The sequence below is a fragment of the Pteronotus mesoamericanus genome, unplaced genomic scaffold (genome assembly GCF_021234165.1).
Source record: "Pteronotus mesoamericanus isolate MK-2021 breed Mesoamerican mustached bat unplaced genomic scaffold, CSHL_Meso_final scaffold_827, whole genome shotgun sequence".
NCBI classification, from domain to species: domain Eukaryota; kingdom Metazoa; phylum Chordata; class Mammalia; order Chiroptera; family Mormoopidae; genus Pteronotus; species Pteronotus mesoamericanus.
Window position 1 is genome coordinate 201,646 of NW_026555327.1, and position 10,930 is coordinate 212,575.

The window sequence follows — 10,930 nt, forward strand, 5'->3', positions numbered from 1 at the left end:
GATGGTTGCTAGAAGGGAGGAGTGGGAGTATGGGTGAAAAAGGTGAAGGGAACATGCAGTTAATACTGCAGTAAGTTTGCACAGTGATAGATGATTACTAGACTTAGTGTGGTGATCACATTGTAAGCTATATAAATATCGTATACCTGAAACTAATATGCCAACAATTTGGGTTTATAAGATGGAAATAAAGGCTTTGAAGGACAGTAAACAGTGATGAGAGGTAATAGGGAGGCTGGGTGTAAATGTGTGTCTTCTCTGTGAAGGGCCAGGCCCCAGTGAGTGAGGATTCCTCATCGATCATTTTTATTTCCACCAACTAATACATTCTAAACACTGAGGAACTGCCCAGGTAGTTAAAAACTGGGGAGCAATACAAGCAGTCAATCCCTGTGATTAACAGTAATGGTTCCAATAAAGGTACAGATGTGGTTAAAAGTTTCATTGCATATAGTAGTAATCACAGGTTTAGACATGAATTACCTGAGACAAGACTTCCCATTGCTTTGGGCCATGGGTATTTGCCTTTCATATTTCCATTATCGTTTTGCTGCTCTACAGACTGAGTGACACAAGGAAGTGAACCCCATGAAGCCACGAGTCCTACATGTTTGAGGACAGGGTCTGGTCATCTGCACAGCTGTAAGGCTAGCATGGCTTTTCCTATGAGTAGAGTGATACCTGTACGAGTCCAGTGTAACTTCCTGGTTAAAACACCTGAAAGGCCTATGGAAGTATAGAGGGCAGGTATCCAAGGAATAGTTGAAATAAGCTGTAGACAGTGTATTGTCTTGCATAATACCCTAATTTAGTGGAAAGGAGGTATGTTTGAGGGATGTCTGACATCCTCAAAAGGGGAGTTTTTTAATGTCTTTTATAAGAGGAGACCTGAAAGTTTTTTGTTTCAATGGTCCACAAAGTTGCAAAGCCCATTTTGCTGTTCACGGGTCTCATTTCCATATTCTTAGATTTCCAGCACACATGGGGAGGATGGAAATGACCAGCTTTGTGTTTTATTAAATAGCAAAGGAAATCCGAACCTCTTTTTTTTCAGTGAAGTTTTCTTTGCATGGTACAGATTATGCGATTTCATAATTATTGGTGTATCTCAGGTATTTTGCCCCTGTTCCAATCATTCATCCCATTTTATAAACGAAAGTTAAGGAGAATAGGGTCGTACCAAACTCATTCAGCTCAGAATAATGGCATCTCTTCTAAATGACTAATATGTGCAAACATCTCTACTGGACACTGTGGTAAAAAACTACATTCAGAGGAATGTGTGTAATCGTGCACTTTCACAAATACGGCATCAAATTTGACTAACAACTTGTATGGCAACATGGTATTCTATTTACATTACATGCTGGAAAAGATAGAGGCAAACATATAGGGACCTAAAACAGATCAGTGGTTAAAAGCAGGTGGAGAGACTGTACAAATGGGCAACATAAGAATGTTCTTTTGCAGTGCAGTATCCTCCACATTTTGGTGGTAATATTATTGTATATTTGTGAAAACTCATAACTACACTGACAATATACAACAATATAACACATATAGTGTGTCCAAAATAATAGAAAACAACAAAAACACTTTCATAGGCTAGGAGACTGTTACACTCTCATGAACTGTGGTTTTTACATGTGTAACACTTCACCACCTTGGGATCCTTTAAATGAACTGAAAAACTGGGAAGACTCAGTCCCCACAGGCCTTTTTTGCAACCCCATCTTAATTTGGGAAACACACTCTAGAGCCGTGCTTGCCCTTTACCTCGACGCATGATGAGGAAATCAAGAGGGCTACCAGAATCTGTGACCCTAAGACAGGTTCCTCAGTCACATCACTAGGAACGCCGGGACCTGAAATAGGCATATCACACAGTTCTCCCCAAGTGGGACCTACCCCAGGGCATCTAAATTCATGGACATCGGCATCACGTCTTCCTGAGGCCGTCTGGAAGCCGTTTGCAGCTCTAAGTTGCCCATCTGATGCCTACTCTTGTGCCTGCTGGATAGGAAGCACCTTTAGAAATCCACACCTGTCCCACCTGAAACTGTAGCAACACCAGGTGGCTATGACCTAAGATCAGGGAGGAAGAAACAGTGATAGATCTCATGTCTGGGCACACACTCCTCAGCATCAGTAGTCCCCGATACCACATAATTACCAACTCCACTTACTAGAAAGTACTAAAAATTGATCCACTTTGGATGGGGCAACAAATGACTCTAGAATCTATTCATGTAACAGTCACTCCATCGCTGCCTCCCTACACTCCTTCACCACAGAGGCTTTAGTAGCCGCCTCTCAGGCCTCCCAGGAGTCTCTAAACCACCACTGCTGGCCATAAACTGCCCCGGAGATACCACATTCCTCAGCTGGTGCTGCACACAGCCGCCGCTGCGGGCCACAGACTTGCCAGTCTGGATATGCAAAAGATCACTGAATAGGTAATACTACTTGCTGGACAGAGGGAAACATGGGTTTTCTGGCATATTCCACCAACAACAGTGTTTTTCCTGTCCTCAGTTTGATGCAATGGTTCTGGAGGTCACCCTTTTTCTAGATCCACTGGACCCTTGGGGAGCTTCTTGGGATCACCTGAGTGACCAGAAGCATGTACATACTTTATGGTCAATATACTATGAGCTGCCCTGAAGGAGTCCACTGAAAAGCTGCTGCTTTCTATCCATAAAAATACTGTCCCTGTTCAACGATGGGACTAAAGTGTCGGGATTGTGAGCCAAACTCCAGCCCGTCGTGCTAGCACCAGATGATGCCCTGGCCAACAGTCAAACTCATCTGCACACATTTTTGCAGATTATTCGGGCTTTCCCAATGGTCTACCTGTCTAGTCCCACCAGTAACAATAAGAACTTATCCAAGGTCACCCCCTTAGGGATAAAGAATTCATAATACCTCATCTCACCATAACCAGTACACAAATCAAGGCCAGGCATGACTCCGCACTGGCCAGCACTCAGTCCACTGAGCCACACCAGCCAAGGCTGTTTCTGTTATTTAATCTGACAGGTAACACTATGTTCAAAGTCAAAATAGTAATAATGCATTCAGTTATTATAGCACAGATCAATGAAATTAATGACAGCAATGTTAAAGGGACCGAGAGGAAGTGATTGGAAATACACCGTGCACAAATTACACTATAAGTGCACCTATATTGTGGACATAAAACTCCATCCTATGGCTACAAACAGTACCAAGGGAACAGCAACTAAAAGCACATGCACCCCCAGCTTCCCAGGGCTGTGGCTTCTCTCAACGTAAAGAGGCTCCTTCCCTGGTGGTGTCAGCAGGTAGGACATCTGCAAGGGGAGGCTCCCCAGGAGGGATAACTGAGCTTTCAAGCACTTCCCTTTTCAGGCTCAGGGGGCCTTAGCCTGAGTCACCGAACAAAGGGTTCTGTTCCCCACTGGAATTTCTTTGGGCCACATTTTAAATGCCAAAAATCCAGTGTTTGAACAATCCACCAAAATCACATGCAGCCAGGATATACATGAAAAGGAAGAAAGAAAGGGAGTCTTTCACTAGTTTAATTTAAAGCCCCTATCCTGGCTGGTGTGGCTCAGTGGATTGAGTGCCAGCCTTCCAACCAAAGAGTTCCTGGTTCGATTCCCAGTCAGGGCACATGCCTGGGTTGCAGGCCAGGTCCCCAGTAGGGGGTACACGAGAGGCAACCACACATTGATGTTTCTCTCCCTCTCCTCCTCCCTTCTCCTCACTCTGAAAGTAAGTAAAATCTTTAAAAAAGAAAACCGTTTTGTTTTTTTTTTTTTCAGAAAAAGATATCAGTTATTTCTATTTAGAGGGAAAGTAATTGGTTTGTAAATAATGAATCATAGTTGAACACATATGCTCTGCAAATCTTTAGCTGGAATTTTATTTGAAATCATCCAAAATGAAACACAAACTTCGGAAACTTAATACACATGCTCAGAAGAAGAAAGTGAAAGAATTCTGTACACAAATGTACACACTACTAGAACTTTAAACATTTTACCCCTATTGAAAAATGTGTAAGTCCGTAAGTCTTTTCAGGTGACCAACCCAGGAGGGGCCATCCTCACAGAACAAAACACCCAGGAAACTTTCCAAAGAGGAACCTCCACCCAAAAGACCTCGCAGAGGATGTCTGTGCCCAGGGAGGGTCCTGGGGGGAGAGGTGCAAGGATTTCAAGCAACTGATTTCAAGTTTTTGTCACAGTGGTTATTCTCAGCTTTCCTGTAATGTGAAATATCCACCAACATAAGTAAATAAATAAATCCTTACAAAGAGCCATCCAATGGCTCTGTGGATAGATGATAAACAAATAGTTGATAATGACGCTGGGAATCAGAAGGAAACTGGGCGTTTAAGAACGCGGGAGGGCCCTAACTGGTGGTATGGAGGCTCGGTTGGGCGTCTTCCCCCAAAGCGTAAGATCCTGGTTTGATTCCTGATCAGGGCACGTGCCTGGGTTGCTTGTTCCTCCCCAGCTGGAGAACACGGGGAGGCAGCCAATCAATGTCTCTCTTTTTCTTTCTCCCTCCCTTCCTCTCTCTCTGAAAATAAATGAAATCTGCCCTGGCTGGTGTGGCTCATTGGACTGAGTACCGGCCTGCAAAACGAAGAATCGCGGGTTTGATTCCCAGTCAGGGCACATGCTTAGGTTGTGAGCCCGGTCCCCAGTGGCACGGGGTGCAAGACACAATCACGCATTGATGTTTCTCTCTTCCTCTCTTCCTCCCTTCCTCTCTCTCTAAAAATAAATTAAAATCTTTTTTTAAAATACAATAAAATTAAATAAAATCTTAAATTTAAAAAAAAAAAAAACCGCGGGAGGGATCTGGAAATTCAGAAATTTATTGCTCCCACAAAGAAGAGGTGGGCTGGGGGGTCCAGGTCGTGGATTTGATCTTGTTTCCCAAAACAATTTAAAACTAAGAAGACAACGGTCTCCCGTGGAGACTGGAGGGCTGGGGACCACAGAGACAGCAGCTCATCCCACGCAGACCAAGTCACGACTGTCCCCTAATGACCGTCCCCGTGGTCACCGCACCATTCGGGAGATACGGGGCGCAGAGCTGCCGAGAGAGGCTCTGGGTCCAGAGTCGCCAGTGTAGTGACGAGAGAGGGCGCTCCGTGCCGGAGCGGTCTAAGGTTGGCGCGGCGCCCCCCGAGGACTCCGGTCCGCAGACTCCGGACTGACCTAGCGGGGGCCAGGTCACGCTACAGCCGGGTCCCATCAGCGCCTCGTCCCGGTCCTGGGACACCTGGCCCCGTACACTCACCATTTCCCGGCTTCTGGGGTCCTCAGGCCTCGTCCCTACGGCTCCCCCGGCCCACGACCATCACAGCGGGACGAACCTTGACAGCCAACCGTAGAGGACTTACCGAGCGCCGCCGGCAGCAGGCACGAGGTTTGCGGAACCTCGCCCTGCCGCTGCGCCCCTGATTGGACAGTTCACGAGGACCCGCCCACCGGTCCCCTGATTGACAACCGGAGAGGTCAGGTGGCCAGCTTAAACGGCTTTAGCAGGTGGGCGTGGCCTGTGCGAGAGGCTGTGGTATATTTCCCGCAGGGTTTTCTGAAAGCGTAACATAGGTGTACGCAGGGAGTTCCAGACTGTTTCCAGATGGAGCGACGGCTTGTCCTTAGCAGGAGGGGCGACCCAGGCCAGAGCAGCCTGGACACCAGAGAGTCCGAGAGACTCTCCCGGTCAGGGGTTGGCATAGGCTGGGAGGCCACCCATGGAAGTGAGTTGCTTGTTTACAAACCCATTTAAAAATAGCCTCCATCAAAATGGAGTCTGGCTCCGTTTTTGCCTTTGTTGACCGCGTTGAGGCTTCACAGCCCCTCTCCACCTCCCCACCTGTTGCTTTAGCTAGAGTCGCAGGGCCTCCCAAGGTCGTACCTCTGCTGGGAAGTTGGAACCTGGGAGCACTTGCCTGGACACCAACCATAAATTGTAAGGTGTGTTCAGTGTAACTCTCAGGTGTGTATTTTACCATACAGAGAAATTTTATTTTAGATAGTTTCCGAGTGTGTGCCTAGAGATTTTGAAATGTAAACAGCTATGATATCCCTAAGGCAACTGAATTCCAGTTACTACCAATATGAGAAAAAAGAATAAAGGTTTTGGAAATATAGGATGTACCTGAAAACTCTTAACTACTGAACACACTGACTCAAAACTCGAAGTACATTCATTTATTTGAATAGCTTTATTGTGATGGAATACACATACCACACAATGCATTTCATTAATGGATACAATTCATTGGGTTTTAGTATATTCACAGATACGTTGTGTCAGCACTACAATTTTTGAACATTTTTTTGTCACTTCAAAACAAAAAGGAAATTCTGGAGCCATTTGTTTCTCCACTCACTGTCAGCCAATGTTTAAGGGTTGTGTTATTAAGTTAAGTTCACCTGATAAATACGCAACAGCCGTGACTGCTGTGGCCAAGGGGAGCGTGCCCCCGACAGAGGTTCTGCCGACGCTTCTTCCACATTCTCAACTCTCAGCCCCCCCGTCAGAGAAATTTTCCAGAGCGGGAGAAGTGTGGGTTTCTGAGGGGGTTTCCAAGTAGGCTTGAGTGGACCAAGGATGAGCTGGAAATGGTCTGTGGGTGGCAATGAAAAGAAATGATGCTTTTTCATGCTTTTGAGAGGAACTAGGATAACTGAAGCCTTTCCCAAATTCTGGCCATTTGTATGGTTTCTCTCCAGTGTGCATTGTCGTGTGTCTTTGAAAGGTTGTGTGATAAACAAAGGCTTTTCCAAACTTCTTACATGCATAGCGTTTCTCTCCAGACCGAAGCGCACAGCCACATCCTCAAAGGCCACCGAGTTCTAAACATACTAAATATGTGTAGAGGAGGGTGCGTGAGACTGGCAGCACTGGACACCCAGGCCCCATTTACAGGGAGGTCACGTGTGAGTCTCTCGTCTCCAAACATTTATCCTATGACTGATCGTCAGAAACTTACCCTCTGTCTGTACTTTCTCATAAATTTAACACCTTCATGAACACACATTGACTTACACATTGTTACTATGATCACATTATATCTTATTTCTCTCTAATGTCATGATCCTGAACATGTAGAGAAATAATAGGAATGCTATGCAGGTGAAACATATTATGATTTCAAGACCATTGATTTCTTGTTTTAAAAAAAAAATCTTTCATCTTTCTTATTAACCAGCATTTTCAACACTCCATGAGGCAGAGGGTAAAATCTGAATGAGGCTTTAATAAATATAGCACAGTGAAGAACTGAAAGCTTTTCTTTCTATCAGTGTAATACATCCCATTAGCACATGATCATCTTAATTGATGCAGGAAATGCATCTGACAAAATTCAACACTCTTTCATGATTAAAATAATGATAATAAACCAGGAACAGAAGGAAACAACCTCAACATAATAAAGGCTATGTATGGAAAGACAACAACAAACATCATACTCAACTATGAAGATTAAAAGCTTTTTCTCTAAGGTCAGGAACAAGACAAGGATGCCTTTTTCACCAGTTGTACTCACTACAGTACTGGAAGTCCTAGCCAGAGCAATTAGGCAAGAAAAAGAAATTAAAGGCAGTCAAACTGGAAAAAGAAAATGTAAAATCTTATCTGTTCACAGATTATGTTATATGTAGAAAATTCTAAAGATTGCACAAAAAACTGTTAGAACTAATGAATTCAGCAAATTTGCAGGATATAAAATCAACACACAAGAGTCAGTTGTATATTTTATACACTAACAATGAACAATTAATTCAAAAGGGAAATTAAGAAAACAACTTCATTTACAATAGCATCAAGAAGAGTAACATACTTAGGAATAAACTTAACCAAGGAGGCAAAAGACTTGGAAACTACAAATGTTGCTGAAGGAAATTGAAGATGGTCCCAATAAATGGAAAGACATCCTTTGTTCATAGATTGTGAGGCTTAATGTTAAGATGTCAATACTCCTCAAATTGATCTACAGATTCAATGCAATCCCAACAATGTTTTTTGCTGAAATAGAAAAAAACTTTCTAAAATTCATATGGAATCTCTAGGTACCCCAAGTAGCCAAAAAAATCTATAAAAAGAAAAACATAGTTGGAGCTCTTACACTTTCTGATTTCAAAACTTACTCAAAAGCTCCAGTAATCAAAATAGTGTGGCACTGGCATAAGGATAGACATGTAGATGAAGAAGACTTAGAAAAATCTGCAGGCACTTCCAGCAACCAGGGAGTTTCAGAGAGGAACCTGTACGCTCAGCCAGTCTCCTGCAGAGCCTGGTAGTAGGAGACATCCCCCAAAAACACCACAAGGGGAGCTAGAAACACTTGGTTGGGGGTGGGGGGGCATGCCTTCTATAGCCAAGCACCAGTCATTACCACTTCTGGTCCTAGGGTGGTCTTCCTGGGCTTCCCCCTCAGCCTGGACTGGTCTTCCCCTTCAGGAAGGAACTCAAAAACATTTGGGGAAGGCATATCCTGAAAATGGGATCCTCAAGACATCAGGTGTCCAGAAGGCTCTTCACAAGCCTCTGTCTGGCCCAAGGCAGTCTCAACTTCTAGTAGAGGACTAAGAAAACTTTACACCTAAAAGTGAAGTGCAGTGGCGGGGTGGCAGGGGAGCGGGGCGGGGCAGGGGGGCTTCTAATGCTTGGAACCTATTATTTGTTGAACTGTGTCTGTCACCCTAAAATTCACATGTTGAAGTTCTAACCACTAGTGACTAAGAATGTGATCTTATTTGGAAATAAGGTCATTGCAGATGTAATTAGTTAAGACGAGGTCATTGGGGTCAATCCTAATCCACTATGATTGGTGTCTTTATAAAAGGGGGAAATTTGGACAGACTCACAGACAAGGAGAAGCCCATGTAAATATAAATGTAAAGTCTGTGTGGCGTGGTGAACATGCACTACAATATACAGATGATGTATTATAGAATTGTACACAGGAAGCCTATATAATTGTATTAACCAACATCAACCAAAAAAATTCAATTAAAAAGTTAAAAAGAAAAAAAAAGACCCTGGCTGGTGTGCCTCAGTTGGTTGGAGCGTCGTCCTATAACTGAAAGGTTTTGGGTTCAATTCCCGATCAAAGAGCATGAGGGAGGCGGCCAACCAGTGTTTCTCTCTCAGGTCGATGTTTCTGTCTTTCCCTCTCTCTCTGAAAGCAATGGGGAAAAAAATGTCCTCGGGTGAGGATTAAAAAAAAAAAAAAAGACCGGGGTGATGCATCTATAAGCCAAGAAAAACCAAAGACTGCCAGCAAACCACCAGCAGCCAGAAGAGAGGCCTGAGACAGACCCTCACTCACAGAGTCCAGAAGGAACCAACCTTGCCGACTTAATGCTGAGCTTACACTTGTAGCCTCAGAACCGTGGGACAAACTTCTATTGCCTAAGTGGCCCAGTTTGAGGTACAATTGACCCTTGAATAACACAGGGGTTAGGGGCATTGATCCTCTGCACAGTCTAAACTCTATGTATAACCTTTGACACCCAAACCTGTGAGCAGCCTGCTGCTGACCAGAAGCCTTACCGATGACATAAAACAGTCAGTGAGCACACATTTGTATGTTACATGTGTTACAGACTATATTCTTACAAGAAAGTAAGCTAGAGGAAAGAAAATGTTACGAAAATCTTAAGGAAAATACATTTACAGTATTACTGAAAAAAATCTGTGTATAAGTGGACCTGCGCAGTTCAAACCCATGTTGTTCAAGGATCAAGTGTACTTTCTCACACAGCCCTAGCCAACTAAGGGCCTCCACAAAGGGCCACACTCTGGCACTGGATGCCCTCCAGAGGGTACTTAGAAAACATTTTGAGAGATGTTCCCAATGAATGACACCCACGAGGGGCGGCTGCCATGCCCAGAGCGCCCCCCAGGCCTCCTTGGCTAGACATGGCCTGTGCCCAAGACATGAAGGAGATTTTTTAAAGTCTTCAGGAAGCATATTGGATGACCAGGCCTCACCCAGGACAATGGCCAGGCCCAGGGAGCTCTCCCAAGGTCAGGGACTTGGTGGGGGATGGAGACTTAAAAAATCTGGAACATAGGCCCCACATGGAGCCATGGCTAGGTCGGGGTCCCCCTCCTCGGGCCTTCCTGTTCAGTTCCAGCCTCCAAAGGGGAACTCAGAAAACTTTTGGGAGGTACTCTCTGTGACCATGACCCACAGCAAATGGAGCCCTGGCTCAGGGACCGTCTGTAAGCCCGCCCGGCTGCCTAGACCTTGGAAATGTCTTTCTAAGCTGAATCAGATGACCTGGGCCAATATAGGACCAGACAACAAGGGCCGATGCCCCCACTGATGGAGAGAAAAACATTCGGGGGGCACCTCCAGCAACCGAGCCCCTCGAAGGACCACAGCCGTATCCAGGATGCCGTGACCTATGGCAACACCACAGCCAGACCTGGGTGCCCTCTCTTCATCCCTGACCGGACAAGTTGGCTTAGAAGGCACCTCCCATCCCCTGTGCACCCTGGAGGGCCCAGGGCTCCACCCCTCCAGAGGGAAACTTAGCAAAATTTCCAGAATGCACAACCAGAGAGCTGACCCCAGAAAGGATCACATCTGGGCTGGACGCCTTTCTCGGGCCTTTATTTCTGCCCGGCCAGTCCCTGAAGGACACCTCCCAAAGGACCCTTTAAAAACTTTAGACACGGTGCATTCACCAAACAGGCCCCCCATGTGACTACAGCCAGGCCCAGGCACCCCCTTTAGGTGTCCCCCACCAGCCCCCATCGATGACGCCTTCTGACAGGAACTTGACAGGAAACATTTCGAAGTGATAAATGTCGACCGGACCACACATGGACCACGACCAAGACAGCATTGCTCTCCCCAGCCTCCGTGGCCGGCCGGGGCTGGGCACAGCCTGTGCAGGGGACA